General features: G+C 30.2%; 1 long non-coding RNA gene across 2 annotated transcripts in view; it reads right to left on the bottom strand.

Annotated features, from left to right (window-relative positions):
* LOC118202438 (uncharacterized) overlaps nt 1-22,906 on the bottom strand; it is a 43,662-nt gene that overhangs the window by 10,026 nt on the left and 10,730 nt on the right. Inside the window, exons 3-6 of one of the 2 annotated variants that reach the window (XR_015039548.1) lie at nt 19,097-19,179; nt 9,004-13,386; nt 2,994-6,602; nt 2,652-2,904 (exon numbers count right to left, since the gene is read on the bottom strand). This is a non-coding gene — a long non-coding RNA (uncharacterized LOC118202438). Of the gene's footprint in view, nt 1-2,651; nt 2,905-2,993; nt 6,603-9,003; nt 20,418-22,906 lie in introns of those variants that run through there. The other variant, XR_015039547.1, reaches the window with a different exon arrangement.

Genomic DNA, 22,906 nt, shown 5'->3' with positions numbered 1-22,906 from the left:
TTCATTAATCCGTTCCAGATACTTGGACATATACACTAGTGTGCAAAACTTAACAGCAGGGTTTTTTGCCATAACTCCATGAGAAATCAACTGAGAGACATGAAATGCAGAAATGAAGGAGAATATTATGTACGTAAAGGATGATGAAAGCATCGGAGCTGAAAAGGAATGAATAAGGTATGGAATCAAACAAAAACAAGCTTTATTGAACGCATAGTATCGTGACTCATGATTGTCTATCCAAGAAGAAGAACAACAAGGCAGATCTTCCTTAATATGGAATATGCCCTCCCCTCACTGCAATGGTTGCTTCGCATGGTCTCCGCATACTCAGAACCAGCTGGTGCAACATTTTTTGCGGTAGGAGTGCCCATTCCTCAATCAGCATCTGTTTAAGTTGTTGGGTGTTCTTCGGAGGATGTAAGCGTGTGCTTCAGTGCGTCTCCCCAAAGCATCCCACACATGTCTGATGGGATTTAAATCTGGGGAATTCCAATCCATTTGAGTGATATCTTTACTTTCCAGTAGCTCCTCAATAGCAAGAGTCCGATGTGGGCGTGCATTGTCATCCATAAAAATTAAGTCTGGGCCAATGGCACCTCGGAACAGACGCACATGGGGAAGGAGTACCTCCTCACAATAGCGATCCCCGGTTACAGACCCTCTGTCAAAAACGTGGAGCTCAGTTTGCCCGTTCAGCATAATGCCTGCCCAGACAAGAACTCCAGGACCACCGTTACGGTGTCTTTCCTTCATGTTACTGGAATAAAACCGGGTTCTGACCTCTCTCCAAACCAAAACGCATTGAGAATCGCTTCTGATACTGAACTGACTCTCATCCATAAAGAGGACACGACTCCATTGATCAGTTGTCCAGTTTTTGTGCTCTCTGCACCACTGTAAACGGTGGCCAACTTTCAACGGGAGGCAGCGTTCAGGACGGCAGGCGAATAGGCCCCCTTTGTGAAGGCGTCTGGCCACAGTAAACCGCGACACTTGTCGCCCCGTTGCTGTACAGAGTTGCTGAGCAATGGCGCTTGCTGACTGCTGTCGGCCTCTTTTCGCATGCAGGACGATATATTGGTCATCCCCTGCAGCTGTCGTCCTTGGGCGGCCACCACCAACCTTTCTAACAGCTGTACCTGTGGTTTGGAACACTTTCCAAGCACGCGAAAGACACTTTCATTGATTTCAAACTCTGCAGCTACACTAGTGACAGTATGCTCCTCCTCCAGCTTTCCGATCATTCTTCCACGTATGAAGTCGTCTAGGTGATTTCTTCTAGCCATATTTCACGAATTGACTCACTGGCACTTGCAGCGAATATGTTGAATTGCGTCTCCGTCCTTCCTTTTATTCTATTGTTGAGCTCCGCGTGCCGACATCACGCGTTTTGTGTACGCTCACGTCACCTCTGACGTTTCGTTCCTGATATTTGCATGCATAAAATGTTTCTACTGACTGACGTGTTCATTGTACTGATCTGCAGACCTCCTTTTCTGCAATTTCATGGCTATCTGCTAAATTTTTACATTGTTCCTTAAGTTTTGCACACCAGCTTACTACATGACTTTTTCAGTAGGAAATAAAGGAAAAATGATTAATCCATTCTCATTAAAAAATACCATTATTATTATTATTATAACATTGCTTAAATACTAAAACACAAATCAAACGTGTGAAATATACACTGTACGTAAAGGAATTACTGCACAAGATACCGTGATACATGTTTCTTGCTATCCAGATCAAAAGCAATTTTTTTCAACATGTTCTAACGTCTCTGACCTTTTTTCGGGGAAGGGGGTAATCAATTTCACTCTCTTCGCAACCTCTGTTGATTTAAAAGCATCTTTGTTCTTCACGATCGTAGACATCGTACCCGGCATGCGGTATGCAATAGCTATTGGATACGCATGCCAGCTTTATACTTTTCAACAATATCTTTTTTTCACCTCCATGGTGATCCTAATAATTTTCTTGTCGCTTGACTCTTTTCGTTAGCTTTCCTAACTCTTTAATGAATTTATAAAAAATGTAAGCAAAAAAACACAGAATCATTTGAAAATTCAAAGTTACAACGCAGGTTGTTTACTGAATAGCAGCAACAGAAGAACTAGGCAGTCATATCTTTGTCTGGAAAAAGGCAAATAAATGCAATGCGCGCAGTCGTGCTTCACTGAACACCAGTCATATTCAAGACAAAAATTTTCGTGCCCAAACAGGACGTATTTCAAAGCGGATGTATACTGAGATACCAATATGTTTAATTTCTTAAACTGACTGCAAATGCAGCATAAATGATTCACATTTAAGTTAGAAATAAATGAATAATCTACTTTCTAGGACCATGTTATAATTAAACACGGCAAGACAGTTGAGCTGGCACCTTGGAAAATAAGCAAAGGTTAAAAAACGGTTTAGCCTGTGGCTAAATTTAAATGAAAATATTAAATAATAAATGATATTAGGAAAATCAGTTGTTCACAGACCAGAGTTTTTCAGGAGAATCGCCGATATCAGCAACAATTCCTTCTCGCTACACATCAAAATTCAAAAAAAGGTTTTGGTAATTTGTGAGTGGTTTCAAACCATTTTCTAGATTAATTTAATTATTAAATATTTTCTTGAAAAAAATAGCAAACCCATACCCTATGCCTTTGATTTCAACACAGTTAAGATTATCAAGTTAGTTCCAAGTTACACTTATGCCGAGATTATCAAGCATTCTGCTTGATGTGTTCCGGCTGTCATCAGATGTTTGCTCTTTGGGCACTGAAAAGAGAATAAGTTCGAAGTGTGAGTCCAGAAGGGCGGGAGCTAATGGCGAAGGGGTGTGACCAGTTGTCACATGGGCTGCAAGCTGACTTATCATTGGTTACGAGTCTTCTGAGAAATACCTCGCTAAAATTGCAATTAAATACAGTACAAAACATATATAAAAGTAGAAATAGTGAAATTAATTTCAAAAATCAGTCTTCTAAATTATTTACATATGCGTATTAGTCCAAGCTCATCAGGAGATAAACACAAGGCACTGGAAGAAGAGCCCGTAAGTCACATGGGTGGTCGCCCACCCAAGCTGAGGTTCAGACGCTTGCTGCTTGAGTTTGGTGTCACTGAAAGTAGATACTATCATGATCATTATTTAATAGACACTAATTAAGTGGGAAAGTCTTGATTTTCCTTAATCAGGTAAGCAGCATAAGGCCTGAGAAACCTATCTTCAGCAAGTATCTCGTAGTGAAACAAGTTAAGATTATTGTTATGAATTTTGTATTTAAATAACTAATGTTAGTAGAATTGTTTTATTTTCCCACGCAGTGCAGCGTGAAATGAGTTTTAAGAGAAAACTATAAACCAAAAAAGCAAAAATAACGAAATGAATATGAGTGAATATGAATATGAAAATGAATAAAAGTTTATCTCGGTAATTTATATGTAATTTGATAAATGTAGTTGACTACTGTGTTAGCTGTGGCCGTGATTCTACTCTTTTCGAGAAATCTTGAGAAGCAGAAATTACTAGAGTCTCTCGCGACCGATTTAAAGCTATAAAAAGCCAGACAGAGAATATCTCATCTCAGTTGTTAGTTAGCTACTGTTGTTATTGTTGATCCGATTAGCTTTCTCTGCGCTGTGAATTGCATTCTATTTAATGTTTTAGTAGTTTGAAGGATAACTACTATTATTACTACGTGATATTTTGAACACTTGTATGAATATCTCTGAGTTTTGTTATATTTCTTGTGATAAGAATAAATTTTATTAACCTTTTATCGGACCTGTGCATTCAGTCTATTACAAACATGTACACATGCAGCATTATAATTAAAATCAGTAATGAATCCACGTGCTAAATGCACTGTTTTAAAACTGATAAAATAAGAATATTACATTTAAAAAACCAAACATAATATTGAAAAATAAAAGAATTTTATAACTGGTAATAATTTTAACAAAAACTGAAAAAAAATTAATCAACCTTAAACTAATTAAAGTCAAATAAATAAAGAAAAGAAAACTGACATATATACAAAAATATAAATTTTTAAATCTAAGATAGGATTTTTACTATACTTGCGATTATTAAAGAATTATTTTTACTTATAGTGTAATAAATTTTTTAAACACACATAAGCACTGTGTTTATTTATTCTTTAGATATATTCTTCTAAAAATAAAAGCGAAAATATTTCTTTCTTGATAAATACAATCTGGATTAAATCCTAGGCTGCCCACGGAAAATTACTTAACCCCTTGGGTACGGATTTATTTGAGAAAATATTTGCATGTCGAACGGATATAATTTTTGGTTGCGATTCATCAATGGCTACTTCACTATCAGGAGTATAAAGGTAACAAAATTTATTATTTAGGTAATTCACTATATTTCTAATCTTTCTTATTCTGTCATCTTTATTTTCCTTTTCATTATTTGTAAAATGCAGAAAGCTTGAAATATCAAAAAAACCTATCGCGTGCCATAGTGCTGGCAAAAATTGGAGTACTTATTGCATATCTTTTTTGACCAATACATATGCATTTTTGGCTTCTTCATTTGTGACATCAAGATGTAATCATATGCATCTTGATGTTGATCAAGATCATAATGCAATATAAGCTTTCATTTCATCAGAACTTGCAGGAAACCACTTTTTTTTTTTTTTTTTTTGTTACACAACCTTCTTCTATCCCTTGTCTGGCATATCTATTCATCTCTTCTACTATAGTGTCCCAAAAATCTTCATTCAAGCCTTCTTTCAAAACACCTAAAGGCGTAGGATTATCACCTAGTCTACGCAGGCTCAAAGGATTAATTCCACATATTACAGAAAAACTTTTTATATCAGCTACATTTTCTTCTTCTTCCTAAATCCATTCCTCTGATACTGGTTCACGAGAAGATTCACTATCACTGCTCGATAGAAGTCTTGTGCGTTTTCAAAACCTTGGTTTTATATTAAAATTGTCATCGTTTTCTGGTTCACAAGAAGACTCACTATCACTGCTCAATAGACGTCTTGTGTGTCTTCGAAACCTTGGTTTTATATTGCAATTATCATCATTTTCCGGTTCACGAGAAGATTCACTATCACCGCTCAATAGACGTCTTGTGCGCCTTTGTAACCTTGATATATACTACAATTGTCATCATTTTCTAGTTCAATATCGTCTTCATCACCTTCGCTTTGTATTTCATTGTAACTGTCAATTTCAGGATCACTAAACAATTCTTCTTTAGATTTCTCAAAGTCACTTTCGCTATCACTATCATAAAATATATTCCTTGTTTTTGACATAATGGGGCAGTGTATCATAAATAATGTCCACTGAAATACTGCAATTGCCTCTTCTATTATGACTGATACAAGCTACAATGAAATGAACAGAATTCTGCCTAACCTCAAATAACGTAGACACGTCATCCGCTCCTAGGGAAAACAAGTGAATGACGTCTCTCAGACGTCAAATGTACCCAAGAGTTTAATTTTTGGTTTGACGTCTTAGACACATCATCCGCTTCTGGGGGGAGGAAGTGAATGACGTGTCTCAGATGTCAAATGTACCCAAGGAGTTAAGAAATGCAACTACTTCCACTTCCACTAAATCATACGGCAAAATTTAAACAATATATACATATCTGAACATAAAGAATGATATACTCGTATATTTTGAATTTAAGATGGTTCCATAAGAAAATAGTTATTTAAATTTAAAAAACTATTGTTTCCATTTAATTATTACAAAAAAGTTATTAGGATATCATCATAAATGTAAAGTTTAGGATAACAGTAAAATTTAATGCAGTTTTATAAAATTTTACAAAGCATTAACAAATACGAGAATTTAATTCCTCGATTCAAATTTAGAATAAAAAACCAGGAAAAGCCCTAATAAATGCATTTTATTGATGTTGATCTATAAGGCAATATTAAAAAATAAAAAGCAGTGTGAATTACGTATCTAAATATAAAAGTCACCATTAGATAGTACCACATGCACAAATGTACCATGACTCAAGAATAACCATTAGAAAGTATCATACCTATAAATAAAAATTACAAAATTATGATTGAAATTAAGATAATCAAAAAGAATATCCTTAAGTTTTGGTTAACGTTCACAGACACAATACTTTTAAAATAAAATATGGTAATATTGGTGCACAACTACAATATGCAAAAAATGTTTAATAATTAGTCTGCCAAAATAAAAAAAAAAATATGCACATATTTTTCACAAATCAACTGGATATCGAAAACAAGAAAATATTAGAAATCAGTTTAGTCATTAAAAAATTATTTCATAATATATATTAATTCTATTTTCAGAAATCTCAAAAAATTAAACTTGTGAAAGGTGCGAAGAATGTTTCATGATCATATGTCCCTTCAAATGTACTTTTTGCCGAAACTTGTGACCACAGACTTTACACTGATATGGCCTTTCTCCAGTGTGAGTTAGTATATGACGGCGGACATGATGCAAATTTTTGGAATAATAATTACAAATTGCACAATAATGTATTTGATCTGAACTTTTCATACACTTTTCAGCTTGAAAGAATGGCTTATACATACTTCTATCATACCTGAGCCCTATAAAAAAGTAATGTCAGTTAGACAAAAACAGAATGTAGTACATTTAAAATAATTTAAATCAATTAAAAATAAGCACAAATTTATAAAAATACATGCAAAATTTGAAAAAATAAATCCAAGAACTATATAAATAAATAAAAAATCTGAAATGGCTCATTAATAAATGATTTTGAGGCTCACCTAAAAGAGCTCTTTTAAAGTTTAATATGGCAAATCAGTATAGATTTTCGATAGAGATAGCCCAGCTGGAATAGTGAAACATTTCATATGATAGCAGATGAATATTCATTTAGACTAACACTGGGATGCTGTATATCTTCTGCATATTTAAAAAGTGAAAATACATAAAATTTAATTTTAAAATATTTAATGTATTTAATTAACTATATCACGGATTAAATGCACTTTTATTTAAATCAATCCAATTAAAAAGTAAAAAAAGAATATTCTTAATAACTGCATTTATTGCTTGTAAATAGTTTAGTATGTCAATTACTAACAGATAGATTAAATATACTTTCATAAAAAATGTACATTAAGCAATAGAAATTGTAATAATGCATCCTTTACTTCCATGTCTATTTGCTTTTCTTATTTTAGTAATCATTAGTATTAAAAAGGCGGAAAAACTTTCAATTAATTAATACAATTAGCAAAAATTATACATCAATCATTACAAAAATCATTATATGGTTCCATGATTCACTCCTAAAAAAGGGAATGTTGTTATGAAAATTGTATACTGCGGGGGGGGGGGGGGGGGGACAGTTCTATATCTCCCGTTCTACTAAGCCGATTGACGAAATTCAGATGGCATTTTTAATGTCTCGAAAACGCGACTTAGCATATGTATTAGAACATAACATTGTTCTAATATAGGTATTTTGACACAAAATCAGACTTTTTCTAAAATGGCATGTCAATTTGTTTCCATACTTCGATTCTACGATTCAAATTATGGCAAACTGCAAATCATTTTGCAGTTGATTTACATTATTGATTTTAATTATAATGCTGCATGTGTACATGTTTGTAATAGACTGAATGCACAGGTCCGATAAAAGGTTAATAAAATTATGGCACACTGCAAGTTTTTTAAAAATAGCATGAGTATTTTTTAAAAAATTAGCTCTTCAATGTTATGAATTTATAATATCTCTTTTTTTATTAAACTTACTTGATTCCTTCCACCAGAATTCAAAATTTAGGTTCATTCTAAATAAAATTTACCCATTTTTATGACTTATTTTTAAAATTTGCATTTCTAAATAATTTTCTGAAAAAAAAATTTGAATTATAACCTGTAAAAGTTTTGCCATTGTCTTAAAGAAGCTGTATTTCTAAGTATACCTGCAAAGAATTACAGTTTTTTATTCAAAATTTCCTATGATATACGTGAATATACATATTGTCACGTTCTGAAATTTGGCATATTTGCTTTGAGTGATAATAACGCCAAATGTGGTTTACGCACTCTGTTAAAATTATTTTAAATAATAAATTATGACCTTTTTTCCCACTTGTTTACAATGAAAAAAAGGAAAGGAAAATAGGTTGCTATAAATTAAGAAGTTTGCTGAGTGAATTATTCTTGACGTGAATTATTCGTGCTTTTGAGACATGAAAAACGAAAATCTAATTTCGTCAATCAGCCCAGTAGAACGAGAGATATAGAACTGTCTCCCCTTTTTTCGCAATGTGCATTATATATATACAGACTATTAATGAAAATTAGCTACATGCTTTTTCCCTTAAATATTGATCCTAAATAACTATTTGTAATTTTGAATTTATCAAATAAGGTAGAGAATTTTACAAAAAGAGTTTCAACAGAAGGCATAAAATGGTTCAAAAAATAAATTTAATTTTTATACGATCTTCATATAAGTGGAGAAATCATGTAATTAAAATATTCATTAAATGCTACCAAATTAAATAAATGTACAAAGTTTTCAAAGCACGAAATTCAGAGAGATATGGATAATCAGCATTTTCTTCAGACCACTAAGCTAGTGTTCTTTTACTCAATGCAAAACTATTAACAGCTAACACCGCTACATTTGTTTAGTAGTTATTTCGTTCAAAGAAAACTATAACCAAGAATATGCATTGAAAAGTGATCTAGATCAACTTCCCCCCTCCCAACAGCTTTGCAAATTTTGCATGTAAACGTAAAGCAGCTTTTCACATTTAATTTACAAAAATATTGTGAAATTTTACTAACTGCCATTTTACTCTACAAAAGGTAAATAAAAAATAAATTTCGCGTTTTTGAAAGCTATTCACATTCATTGCAGAAATTGTTCTCAGAAACTTCTTTACCTTATTTTGGAGAAATTTTGCCAAATATTTAAGGTTAAGTTAGGTTAATTGATAAGACAATGTATAAGACGGCTACCTGCCTAAGGGATGGACGCCTTTGTGAAGGAAAACTGGCTCATATTGCTTTGCACATGGGAAGAACCATCAAAACACCCCCGCAGATAACCTGTTTTCACTTGAGATGCATTACCAGTATCCAGCTACTGGTAAACAAATATTTCAGGAAACAAAGTTAGGTTAATTGATAAGACAATGTATAAGACGGCTACCTGCCTAAGGGATGGACGCCTTTGTGAAGGAAAACTGGCTCATATTGCTTTGCACATGGGAAGAACCATCAAAACACTCCCGCAGATAACCTGTTTTCACTTGAGATGCATTACCAGCATCCAGCTACTGGTAAACAAATATTTCAGGAAACAAAGCATTAAGAACCTTTTTCAAACACTCTGATATTTTGCACATCTCTATATACACAAGAATACGAAAACTGCTAGGATATGTAAAGCATCTGAAATCTTCAATAATCTCTGAAGAAATAAATGTTAAATTCTGTTTTCATCTAAAAATATAATTTACAGGTTACAAAGAAAGGAGTGAACACAAAATATGAAAAAAGTATATTTAGTTTTTTATTAACAGAGATAACATTAAAATATTAGTAAAAAAACTTCACAAAATTTAGAACAACAAATGAGCAGTTTAAATTTACACATATGCATAGATGAAAAGCAATTGACATAAGGATAAAACTTCATTTGAAAGCCTGCGTATAAGCACAAAAAATATCAAGGCACTTAAAACAGCTTACATGACATATATCATACTGACATCTTATAAAGTTATTTTGTTCAATATTAACAAATTTATTTAAATGATTTTCTCCTGTGTTACACAAACACTTGGAGAAACAGCATTAAGAATACATAATTATCATTTCAATATTTTCTTTCAAATTAATAAGAAGTATTGTATCCATGAATTCATAACTGGTGGAGTGTTCCATATGTGCAAGATATAACTTTTCACATAGTCTCTATGTAAGTAAAAAGTACACTTTATAAAATTTCCATATTTTTTTTTTTTTTTTTTTTTTTTCAAATATAAAATGTTCCTAACTTTATGGGCAAAATTCATGAAGAACAAGTTATTCAGTTTTATGAGCATAGTTAAAAAGTTATAAATAAGTGTTAAAAGTATTTTGTATTAAATATAATAAATACAGAACAATTAATTGCCCAAACAAACAACTTTTCGTAGTTTTTCCCTAAATTTCGTTATACTCTACTTAAAAGCAATAGATATTTAGTAGTTAACATTTTATTCATAAGAAAATTTGCTTCATGCGAAGAACATACAAAGTTAAACTCTGTATTTAAAGAATCCTCCCACCCAATGCTGGAATACTTTTCATAAAATTCTTTATCTTAATTTGAGGAACTCTAAATTCTGTATTGAAGAAACAGCAAAATAAAGAATGGAAGGAAGAGATTTTGCTTCTTCCTAATTTTGGAAACTTTAGGCAAAATTACAAGATATTATTTGCTTTACTATTATGAAAATTACCTTTTAAATCTACTTAGTTTCATTTCCTGAAATTTTTATTTCAAATTTAAATACTTTTGCTTTGCAACAGTTATTAAGCAGGTTTATCATTTCTTGGAGGCATAATAATTTACTAAATTACTTTTCTAATTATTAATTTACCAAACTGCTTTTCCTGTTTCTAATATTTTACTGTTTACAAGATTCATACACATCGACATTAAGTACACATATCCACATGGAAATTACAGTATTTGCCGGCGTATAAGACACACTTTTTTCATTGAAAATAGGTCTAAAAAACCGAGTGCGTCTTATACGTCGATACTCAGTTTTTGATTAGATTAGTTTCTGGAAATTTCCTCTATTTGGAGTTACGAAATTTTTTTCTTGTTTCCTTGCAGAGTGTGGAAATATTACAGTTATGTAGAGCTCAGTGAATGCACATGTGCTGTCATCGACGATCACAGCTGGGTTCATTTTAACTTCCCAATTTTTGTGAACGACTTTTAAGTGTGTGAAATTTCTACTGTTCAGTTTTCTTAAATTTGTTGACATATTATGGCTCAAAAACAATGTTGGCATTGCTATAACATAGCATACAAGCTATGCGTGATTGTGTATGCTAAAAAACATGGAAACAGAGTTGCAGAGAGGCATTGAGCCACCCTCAACTGAGAAAATCATAAGAACTTGGAGGAATTATAATGCTTAGTAATAAAGTTTTATCCTTCAAAAATGCGTATTAAAAAGGGAATGTGTCTTAGAGGATGATGCGTCTTATACGCCGGCAAATACGGTTAGTACTTTTAAGGACTTTACGGACCACAAATGAAAAAAAATTAAGGAGCTATCAAGCAAATAGGAACTAAAACTAAAGCAATTATCTACACCTAAACTTTACTTTTGTAATTTGTAAGAATAAAATATATCTGTAAATAGAATGGATTATTATTAAATAATTGTGTTAGTATTAGATTACTAATACTTACACAACAAATTCTAGAATAAAATTAATTTCATATAAGTTTTCAACTAATTAACATTAAGCTGTAAAATCTCTTGAAACATTTATATTTTACATTTATAATAGATCCCACACATTTCAAAGAAGATTAATGGCTTATCATTTAAAGCTTACTAAGAGTCAGCTTTACACTGATTCTTTCTTTTATGCCTCATTTTGCAACAGTCGCTCAGTCCAGAGGTATATGCAAATTTCATATCAAGTGGTTGCAAGTGTTGAAAGTTAGCTGCACTTTGTCTAACCCAGTTAGTGTTATAGTTTCATGTAGATTATTTGCTTTAGTTATAACCCAGTTAATAGACAATATTTAATATAAAGTTTCGATAAGCCACTGAAGCACCAGAGATCATAGGTTGTTTTGTATTAAGTCTCCTTAGCTGTAAGGAATAAAGTTTTATGTTAATTTTTATATTTTGGTGTTGTATCTTGCTTTTACGATAAGGATTAAGGAAAGGAGATAACTCATCTTAATATGCAGCGATAATATTTAAGGGCGAGCAGTTAGTTACAAATAATCAAATTATGCAGTTGGATACCCTTACTCATAATAGATTTACATGGTTAGAATAACATATATATATATTTTTTAATTTCTAAAATATATCCATGAAAAAAGCACTACGAATATTTTACAGCAGTTATAATTTATGATTTTGATTCTAAAATATTAGCATAACTAAATTAAAAACTGAAAAACAATTATGTATTTTACAAAGTAATTATGTTTTGTAGCAACATAATATAACTGTATAATGTACATTAGTATAACTATACATTAAAAAATACAAAACATTATTGTAGCAACAATAAATAACAAAACATTTATGTGTCTTTTTAATTTGAAAATTTTCCTGATACATTAGCTAATTTACACGAGTTTCCTTCTCTTTAGCATCTTTTCTAAGTTTATTTGTTGCAATAAACAAATAAATATTCCCACTAGTCACAAAAAATTTGTTAATTTTTAACAATGCACCTTTGAAGAATAATTTTCTCCTTTATAAAATCAATTTCTTTTTCAATGAATTTCTTCTTCATTTCAGAATTTTCATATTTAATTAAAGATTCTTAGAATGCACAGAAGAAATTGCTTATTTTATTTCTTTAATAATATGAGCATTGAGAATAAACATGTATTGATATAAGATTTTTAATTATCCCTTGATTCTATATAAATACATATTGATTAATTAGAAAGAGTATCTTCTCAGAAAAAGTAGAGTAAAAATTTTTTTGTAATTTGAAAACTATTTCAACACATTTAAGTTATTGTTCAATTAAAACACATTAAAAAATATAATAATTTTTAAAAAATTAATTGTGCTAATTATTGCTTTTTCCATGAAAAAAGGCTGACTTTTCAAAGAGTATTAGCCTTTTTCAAAATAATTATCAACAATTAAGGAAACTGAATCATATTTCGTCTTCCTAGTCTACTTAAGTGAAAATCTGAATTAAGATTTAAACTCAATTAATTCATGTCAGTTTTATTCCCAAGCAGATGAGGAAAATAATGTATACATGTGCATGTATGTATGACATCAACTTTTTCAATGTAATAAAAAATAAATTTTAAATCACTTAAAATGCATATCATAATGACAGAATTTAAAACAAGCAATTATCAAAATGAAAAACTCTATGCCTCATAACATAACATATTTTGATGTACCATGATAACATGGCTTTTCAAATGTTCTTTCCGTCTAAACTTTTTCATGCATATATTACACTGATATGGCTTTTCTCCTGTATGAATTAGCATATGTCGCCGTACATGATGAACATTTTTAGAGAAATAATTACAAACTGTACAATGATGCAGTTGATTAGAACTTTTTACATAATTCTCCAGTTGAAATGATGCTTGGTTAGTGAAAGTTATTCCTAGGGAAAATAATTTAGCAATTAAAAATATACAAAAAGAAAAATAAAAATTTTCAAAATTATTATATAAAAATCACATATACAAAACTGTTTGAGATTAACAGAATTTTAGAAACAATTATCTGCTTTTTGCCAAACTGAGGGACACTGAAAATAAAATTTCGCATATTACAGAAAACTAACATTTGAAATAAAAAATAAAATACTACATTTTCAAAAGCATTTAAATAATGTTAAATTTTTAAAATTATAATATATGCTAGAAATAATAGAATAAAACAGTTTCACATACTTTATTTTCAAGTAAAATATAGCAAACTTAATCGCAGCAAGTATAGATACAATGTAACAAGTACAATATACATCTTTAGCAAGCCAAATGCCATGGATATGAATTTAGGCACATTTTCATAATAAACATTTTTATATGTAATAGGATTGACAACAAATATACACCATAGATATTTTGATAATACGATCAACGCGCAAGTGATAAATTTGATGAATATACCAGATCACTTTACAAGATTAAGATTTAATGTAAACAAAATTGTAATTACAAACTGAGCTAACACAGAAGAATAATTTACCAATAACTACAGCTATGTAAATGATACCAATAAATTTCAATGATTTCACAATAACTTGTTAATTTCTGATAAAAAGTTACTAGCTTAAGATATAATGACGATGTTTCTAAATCTTTTGAAAGTAACGGAGGCAGTAATTTCATAAGGATATATCAATTACTATCCCTGAGAAATATTAGAGTGAAAATTTTAAACAAATACATATTTTATGATTCCTTAAAGGAAAAGAGAATGTGAAATCTTATTTATCATTAATAAGCTATGCTTTAACAAACAAGAAATGTAGAAAATGTATGATTAAGTTCCTGGTTTTAAAAATTACAGTAAAATTATATTTAGCATCATATTAATTATAAGTATACTAGGTCACATTATTATTCTTTTTACCTCTACTGTTTATTTTTCTTTTGAATCCATGATTTCCCATGGACAATCAGAGTTTAAAAAAATGGCAGATTTATACAATTGCTGACTATAATGACGAAGTAGGTCTACTTGTGCTTATAATAATCATGCTTGATTGCTTATACATGTAATTTTTACTGCAAAAATTAAGATACATTAAGCAAAAGAAGTTCCTAAGCAAGGAACAATAATGACATATATCATAAACATGGAGGCCAATGTTCCAGGTTAAATGCATATAATATATATAAAACATATAATATAAGCAACCTGTTTATTACAATGAAATAGATATGTAGCTTTGATTACATGAATTTATAATTTTAATAATTTATTTGTAATTAGATAATAAATATGCATTAACAAATAAACAATATACTGATGTTTTTATGATATATCTGGGGGGGACACTTCCAATAAAGGTTAAAAAAACATAGACATAATTTTTAAGAAATAAAAATTGTTTAATCTGTTAAAAGACTGTATTACCTAATCTATTTTATTTAACTTTTGATTAATAAGGAAAAACTAGGAGAAAAATATAAATGTATATAAACAGTTGTGAATATGCAGATATATCTGAAATATTCTCAAATTCTTTTGGAATGCATTTATGCACATGTAGTCTATAAAAAAGCTTCAACAATGATAACTCTTTTGTAATATGGAGTAAAGCAACCTATTTCAATCATCTGCATATGATATTAACATCATAAGTATTCTCTAAGTTGGGCTTACATGCCAGGTTTGCTAAATAAAATGTTCTTGGTATTTAAAGAAATGTTCTTAAGTATAATGGTATAAGCATTAGAAAATAAATTATTTTTAATGAATAAGGAAAAGTACTATCCACTAATTACTGTCTATCCTATGGCAGCATGCAAGACAGAAACAGCAATTATACAGTTAGGCATCATCAAATGTAACTATTTTAGCTGATTCATAATTCCGTACAAAAACATAACACATTAATTACAACTGAGCATCAAAATAATATGAACTGTTTTACTAAAAATAAAAATATCTTTTTGAAATGCAAAATAAATAAACCGGAGAAGAGGGAAAACAAACTTGGGAAGGGGGAAGTATTTTTCAGACTGCAGTTATATGTATATTAATTGTATATATACTTTTTTAAATGAAGCTACATAAAATATATTACAGATCTTTTGCTGCAATATGACTGTTGTGCTTATTATAAACATGAAACTGCAAATGCACTTTGCGTCTAAATTTATCACTACATATTTTACACTGATAAGGTCGTTCCCCTGTGTGAAGAAATACATGATGACGGTTCGGTGGATAGAAGAATATTTACAAAACTGACAGTTGTAGAAAGTATGTCCCTTTTTTTTTTTTTTTTTTTTTTTTTTTTTATTTGGTTTTATATAGACCTTGACCTGCATCCACCTTCTGACATTTTATGCCTTAAAAAAAAAAAAAAAAAAAAAAAACATAACATGTGAGAATTCCTGCTTCCAAACAAAGTTATAAAATGAATTTTAAAACTTAGCACTTTAAATCAAAGAATTCAGCAAATGACATTATTATAGTAATCATGACTTGAATTACGCAGCGTTTTTAAAAAATATATGTGTGTGTATATGTAAAAAATGCAAAATAAATTAGAAAAATACATTAAACATTCATAGCATATTCAATGCGAAATAAATCAGATGCAAAAACCAAATTAACCAGAAACACAATGGCAAGAACTAGAAGGTAAAATATACCAAAACCAAAAATAAAATAAGAAATTGACATCTTTTGCTGCATTCTCACCAGAGGGTTGATGCAACAAAAGAAGTAAATTAACAAAACAGTCTGTTTCTGAACCAGCAAAGTTTAAAATTTAAAATAACCTTAGAAAAACAATACAAGTAATCTGTATTTCCATTTTTTAAAACAGACCCATTTTGCTTTTTCATTCGATTTGCTATGCTATGGATCTATCCATTTTGCTTTTCAATTAAGAATGTTTTTATATTACTTTTTAAATATTGTTACAAAATATCCAGCTGCCATAAGATAGCTTCCAAGCAGGTTTGGGGTTGCCAGAAATGGAAAATAAGGAAGGCAGGGTTTCCAGATTTGGCATGAAATCGCCCATTTGGCAACATGCCAGCGATTCTCAACCAGTGGTATGCAAAGAAACAGAGTATTTTTAACTATTAAATTCAAAAATCTCATGGGAAAAAAAATAACAGTCGATAAAAATTTCCTGTGATCAAACTCTAACTGAAGATTTCAAAAATAACACACTTGTTAACTTTTGGCTGAATCAAGAAAAAGAATTTAAAGGCATCTCAAATAGAGCTATTAAATTTTTGCTGCATTTTTGCACAACCTAATTGTGTGAACAACAATTTTCTTCCGTGTTATATTTGAAAAATAATTACAGAATAAAATTAAAACTGGATTCTAATTTATGGTTAGAATGAAGCTAAATTTTAGATAAAGTATTATAACTTAAATTTTGGTAACTGAAATTGTAACCAATTTTCAATTTAACATTTTTTATGTGTGCACACTTAATACGAATAACACATAGGTTAAAATTTTAGAATTAAAGTATTATAGCTTAAATTTTGGTAACTGAAATGGTACAATTTTCAATCTAGTATTCTTTACATGTGCTTACTTAATACAAATAGCCAATAGGCTGTGCAAATGGGAAAATATTTTTTTTTAATATTTTTATTGAGAAACTGAAAAATAATCACTGTAAAATGTAATGGTGATACTAAGGTTTTTCAATTTTTGTTTAGATGGTACGCATTAATTAAAAGGTTGAGAACTGCTGCCATATACGGATGGAGAACCTTCTAGAACGAATTCTTATTGTTTTGGCCCAGAATGTTCTTGAAAGCAGCCAAAAAGCTATACAAACCCTGTCTGTATGCAGAGTAGCAGTCAATCGCGAATCTAGCGTCGAGGTGTCTCATCAGTGTATCGCGAATTGGTGCATCGTCGAGTTGTAGCATGAGAGACTCGAAAGTTATGTTGAGTTCCGAGAATGACCAAACCAAGTCAGGAGCTGTATGTACTCTAGTGCTTTGCCATGAAGCTCTCTTCCCCGTTATAGCCTGGAGGCTGTGATGCTGATTGTTTCAGCGTGTTTGTCGTAGTTTTTCAACAACTGTAAATGTGTCTTTGGAACTCTCCTGTGAAATACTGCTAGTAAATTGTGTTTTCATTCTTCATCAAATGTTGCCATTAATCACTCCAAATTCACGAACCCATAGAAATATTTGCAATTTACTTGTCAAAGCCAAGGATATGTCAGGGTAGTTTCATAATACCTTGAGATATAAAGAAACACTATTTAACATTTTTGAATAATTTGTTACAAGCGGTTTGGATCTTAAAGTGGCACGAAGAACGAAATGTGTGTTCTGCACTCATTAATTATGCAGGTTTAATGTTTTAAATAATTATCCCTTGAAAAGTTCCATTTGAAGCATTAAGCAGAGAATAGTTAATAATCTTTATTTGTTTTTCCTATTGTATTACTTGACACTGTAAAATAATTTTATTCCATTTCCATTTTCAAATCAAATGTGCCAAAAATTCTTCCCGCTTTTATAACAATAATAATATAAAATAAAATGCATTTTCATTTTGCCTAGCAAAAATTTTAATGCCCTATGTAATTTTTTCCTAAGATACGATAATCTTTTTTTAAAAAAATTGTTAAAAATAGTTTTTAATTCTCTCTCTCTCTATATATATACACACACACACATAACACACATCTACAACTTCTTAAAACAATTCTATAAATTTTCTACAGCCAAAGTGAATATAAATTTGAACAATTAAATAAAAAATAACAAAGTATCCAAATAAGATCAAATTAGAGCTGAGCAAATACATTTCACCAATTACAACTTTGTACGATCAGATAAACTGCTAATTTTTTTAGCTTGTTTGATAACATTAAATGCAAACAGCTTATATTATCTTTAGCACAAAGTCTCAAAAGACCATATTTCACTGGCCTGCCAGATAAAATATGATAAAACGGAATTTAGAGTGAACATAAGCTAAAGAGGCTTATCTTTATAATAGGTACTGAAAACAAGTTATATAAATGAAAGTTAAAAGGTAATATAAGAAGAACACACAGTTTATTTCAACACAGAAATGATTCTGAACATTTAATTTGACAACAAACTGAACAACGTATATTCATATATATTTTTGCTTATAATTATCACATATGCTTAATTTTTTAAAAAGGATATAAAATTTTTACTTTAAAAACAATACATGGTTAAAAATATTATGGATTTGTCTTTTTAAAATATCATATACTTTAAATTAATTCCCAATCCAACTCAGAATCACACACATAGAGAGGAGAGGAAGACTTCCAGAAGATTAAGCACTATTTTAATTAAGATTTATTAAGATTAAAGAATTTTTAAGCTTAAAAATACGTAACCAGTAATGCCTGCAAGAATTTATCTAATTATAGATAGGCTGGCTGTTCAAAATTCTAAAAAAATGTTGGTTTGTGCATTAGCACTGAAGGCGTAATGAGTAAGTTTCTTCAGGCGCAGTTTTCATTAAAGAATCATAAGTCAAAAAATTAACTACGAAATCTTTATTTAATAAAATAAGAGAATTTTGCTTAACTTAAGCATAACAAAAAGTAATAATCTTCACAGACATTAAAAAACTGAATTATCGAAAAGGAGATAACTTACATACAAATATAAGTCATACATCTTCAAGCATACATATTATTTAGGCAATAAGAAAAAAACAGGAACATACTTTGACACTGTACCTGAAAAGAGAAAGTACTAACTGAATTAGACCTTTGGCCATAATATAAGTAGCTAAGGTGAAATCATAATTACCTGTATAAGACAAAAACTGTAATTTAAGATAATTTCCAAAATTCTTTTTTCAGCAAATTTATATTAAAGTATTAAAGACTTTTCCCTTCACATTATCTCATGTGAACTGTGTTAAACTATTAGTAAGGAGTTATTTGTCCTACAGTTGTAATGCATTTTTATTAAGCCTCTGAGTGGCACAGGATTGTAGATTTGTCATGAAGACCAGTATTTAAACAGCATTTATTAATTTAGTTTGTATAATTACTTATTTTAGTCTGCATTTTCATAAACTTACATTCATTAAGATGATATTTACATTATTAAAGAAAGTAAGAAAGCAAAATATCTTAAATTATAAGCTAATATATACCAAGTAGCAAAACTTCTGATGACCGGATAAACCCGGTTCTAATGCTCAGAGGTTTTATATGATTAAAATTTCCAAAATACATTAAATTTTCTTAAAAAATTTACATAGAAATATTACAGCCTTTATCATGGCATTTCACTTAGACTGAGACAGTAACAACAAAAAACATTGATAACTCAGTGTGTCTATCTTTTTTCCAACATCCATAAAGCAACAATAAACAAATATTACTTTGTGAAATGTAAACAATCAAAGAACTAAAAAGAAAACATTGCCATATAGCTCAAATAGGCTTTTATATCTAACCATTAAAATTTTCAAAAACATTAACTTACCCAAGCTGTATTTATTAACATAATAATCTAAAAATATTACATATCATTCAAAAATAGTTTTGAAAGCCAAAATGCTTTCCCAGTGTTTATTTCAATAGCTATTACATTTTTTTTGTTATTTTTTACACACTATTATTTCATGTGAATTTTGGTATAATAATTATAACTGAAAAAAGAGAGGTGAGAAGTAGCATCTTCATAAGATAAAAGCATTATACACTTACTTCTCTAAGAAACAGCAGCAAAAAATATTTGCCAAATTCTTTCAAATATTCTATGCACAGAAATATACTAATAAATTTAAATTACATTATAATAAGGCTTGCAAAAACTTATGGGAATTAAACATTTAAAGTAAAAAAATTAATTAGTCAATTCTAAATTAATTTAAATAAAACACTGGCAGAAATAACCACATGCCAAAATAGTAATAACCAAATTAGTACATATGTATATACTAATAAAATATCAACCTGCTTTAATTCATCAATAATAATAAGGGGAGGAAAATGATTAGATCTTTTTTATTCATAACACAGTGAAAGAAAGTCACAATAATGAAAATAGTAAAATAAATTATGTAATCAATGAAGGAAAAGTCACAAAAATTCTATACACCTATAAAAAAAGAGAAAGAAAAGAAGAAGAAACCACTTAAATTCTTACACAAAAATTTAAACTATTTGTACACATATACATTAACGAATCACTCATGCAGTTAGATAGTTTTAATGTTTTTTAAAAAAGTATTTATTTACCAAATTATATAGTTCCAAAAAGTTAATTAATAATTTTTAGTGAAAAATATCCATTATATACAACAAAATATTAAATGGTAAATGTGGAAAACATACAAAAATTTTCTATATAATTCAAAGGAGAAAGGAGTGTTAAAACATATCTACTTTACCAAATAAAAGCACAGAATCAAACATAATATATCAAAACATTTTATGCGTTTATATTTCAATACAATAATACAACAGATATAAACAAATAATGAGATACTAATTCAGAAGTCAAACAACAAAAATCAGCGTTTTCAAATTTTTACAGGACTAGTTTCGATGGTTTTCCAACCACCATCCTCAGCTGCAAAAGCCCAAATGAACGAGATAGGACAAAATGATTAGATAAGATAAGAAAGATTGGACAAGAGATAAACTAGTGGCGCCATCTGTTGATGAAACCAGAAATAAAACAAAATTTCTTTAAAGGCCGAAGGCAAAGATGGAATGGAATCAGGATCGTTAACTAAAACAGAAAGATTTTTTTGAAAAATTAAGTTCTCCAATGGACATGTCCATTCGAGAACTTGATTTTCTGGAGGCATTTCACACTCGTTCACATTAGGATCGTTAACTAGAAGAGAAAGATTTTTTTAAATATGAAATACCTCCAGAAAATCAAGTCCTCCAGATTTTTCAAAAAAATCTTTCTGTTCTAGTTAATGATCCTGATTCCAATACATCTTTGCCTTCGGCCTTTACAGAAATTATGTTTTAGTTCTGGTTTTATCAACAGATGGCGCCACTAGCTTATCTCTTGTCCAGGCTTTCTTATTTTATCTAATCATTTTGTACTATCTCGTTCATTTGTGCTTTTGCAGCTGAGTATGGTGGTTTGGTAAAACCATCGAACCTAGTCCTGTGAAAATTTGAAAACACTGATTTTTGTTGTTGGACTTCTGAATTAGTATTTGTTCGGTGTGTTATTGTGTCTTAAATAATGAGATATTTCTATGTATGGGAGCAAGGACAAAAGAAAACAAAAAATTCTGAAACAAATCTTCAAAACAATGCCCCTCTTCTTCCTTTGCCTTTTATTAAATGTTGTTACCTTGCCTAGTCAAAAAATGATTAAAATAATTAACAATTTTTACACAAAGGCTGTCCTAATCAATCGAGTGGTTTATGAAGCTGGCTGCCATATCACCAGGCCTATAGTCAAAGCCAAAAGAAGGCTTGGATGTTGGTGTGTGAGTAGACTGTAAAACATAAGGGCACTTAAAAGGTACTGGTGAGTAAAAGTAATTGTGAGTCAAAAGCTCCCTCAAGAGACTTGGAGACAGGAAAAATGGGGTGGAAGACCTCTTATGCTTTCTTGGGGTTCCTCCATAAAAACTCAATAGAAGCCTCCCCTTTCTCATGGGTGTCAGCTAACACCCATGGGTCACTTCTTTGTATCATCCACTGTTTGAAATTGGGTTAAGTTTCCAAAATGTGAGATGCCTACAGCACCCATGATGCTATTGAATCAGAATATCAGTTCCAAGAACTGTTTTATCCAGAAATTAATTATGTGGTCCCTATGGCTACATTTGTCTGCAAGTTTCATCCTTCTATTACATAATTATGCCAATACCATCTATAACCATCTGCTGTGATTAAAAAGCATTCATGTCTTTTCTCTCTGCATTATCCACAATAAGAGGCATCCAGAATCTCAAATTAATATGCTACAAGAGAGTTTATCATCACCAAAATCGACTAAGCTAGTAACAATTTCAGTGCCATATGAAAAAAATTTTATTACGACTTTATGCATAAGGAGTTACATAGCACTTGCACCTATCAACAAGTCTCTAGCAGCACTAAAATACTTTTCAATAAAGTGCTTCATAAAAGGCTTAAAATCCATCCCAACAAATTTAATAACAGAATTGCAAATTTCTATGCACTTCCAAAGTTTCATAAAAAACCAGTTAAATTCAGATACATAGCTAACAGTACCAGAAGTTATTTACAGGAAATAGATTAAACTTCCACTCATTCGAGATGTTATCAATAATTCTGATTTTAAAGGTCAACATTGCAACTGGATGATTTCATGCAACGAACAAATTTTTAAGACTTTAAATTCACTTAAAATAGAACATACCCAATGCTACAATTTTGAGAACCTTTATACTACTTTACCACTTGAAGAAATTGATAGTAGCTTGTTTACTCTCCCTAATTTATTTCC

The sequence above is a fragment of the Stegodyphus dumicola genome, chromosome 2, assembly GCF_044657685.1.
Source record: "Stegodyphus dumicola isolate Sdum_Otavi_A_Nest chromosome 2, ASM4465768v1".
In the NCBI taxonomy this organism is placed as follows: domain Eukaryota; kingdom Metazoa; phylum Arthropoda; class Arachnida; order Araneae; family Eresidae; genus Stegodyphus; species Stegodyphus dumicola.
The sequence above is the reverse complement of the archived record's forward strand: the minus strand, read 5'-3'. Positions and strand labels throughout refer to the sequence as shown.